The following is a 1,146-nucleotide window of genomic DNA, read 5'->3' as shown; positions in this document are numbered from 1 at the left end:
TCAGAGACTCTCATTGTTCTTGCTGGGATATATAGTAGACTTTCTTAAATAAATGTTTCCCCATTTGCTTGATGTCCTTTGGACAATTTCCAGATACTTTAATTTTTGCTTTCATAACTGTCACCAGTTAAATGAATATTTCACTGGCAAGAGGGCCCATTGAGTTACTCTCACTGCCATTCCAGAAGCCCCTCATCTCATGTATATTTTTTGAAGGAGGAATTTGATTTCAAAAACTCACACAAGCATAACCTTGTATAATTCCAGCATCGGTTTAGTGAAACTACTATAAAACCCAAGTTGTTCCTTTTGTGATGGGAAACTATCATAAAATGTATGTAGCAACTATACCAAAATATACCTAGGAATTTCTCTTTACATTCAAAAGCAATAGTCATATGGCATTAGCTGTTTACAGCTTTGAGAAAGGCTATAATGTTTTTGATATCATAATCATGCCAATCATATTGTGGTTTTACTACACTTGATCTTAGCCAAAAGGCCGAGAAGCGATCATATTGTGGTTTTAAAATGGAGCATCATCACCCCCCAGAAGTAGATCTTTCTCCATTTTTCTTTGCCACTTAACAGCTGGGCATCCTCTTCCAAGTCAACCTGAGAAACCATGATATTGCCTTAAAAAAATGGCTTCTGCGGTGAAGAAGCGTCCCATGACCTGCTGGACATCTTGCCCTGGTCCAGCGATTGCCTGTGTGCTCTTGGAGACACCTGTGAGCTGCAGCTAGGCCCACTGTCCACCGAATGTCTTTCATGCAATTTTCTCTCTGTTAGTCTGAACCTGTTTTCACCAATAAGCGGTTCCACCTGCAACAGTCCCAAATTGTGATCTGGAACATGCCCAGGGTGACATGCAGCTGGGCCAGGTCGCTAGGCTCTCTATCACCGTGCACATAATACAACACCATCGAAGCCTGTTGTTAGGTCCCCAAGGTCATCTAAGGGACCTCTCCCTTTGAGAGTTGGTGATCACATCCAAGGTTTCTGCACATCTCTGTGTGCATACAGCTCTTTCTCTTCTGAAGGAAATAAATTCCCAGCAGGCCAAGGTGTGCCAGTGCCCCGGTTCTGAAAGCTGCACCTTGCAACTGCATACCCTTCTTAATGTTCTTAAAGGTCTAGTGAATC

At 42.4% G+C, this 1,146-nt stretch overlaps 1 pseudogene; it reads right to left on the bottom strand.

Annotated features, from left to right (window-relative positions):
* Positions 1–363: 363 nt before the first annotated feature.
* Positions 364–514, bottom strand: LOC115527038 (annotated as a pseudogene).
* Positions 515–1,146: the final 632 nt, after the last annotated feature.

The sequence above is a fragment of the Lynx canadensis genome, chromosome A1 (genome assembly GCF_007474595.2).
Source record: "Lynx canadensis isolate LIC74 chromosome A1, mLynCan4.pri.v2, whole genome shotgun sequence".
Taxonomy (NCBI): domain Eukaryota; kingdom Metazoa; phylum Chordata; class Mammalia; order Carnivora; family Felidae; genus Lynx; species Lynx canadensis.
This window is presented reverse-complemented; position numbering and strand designations above follow the sequence as displayed.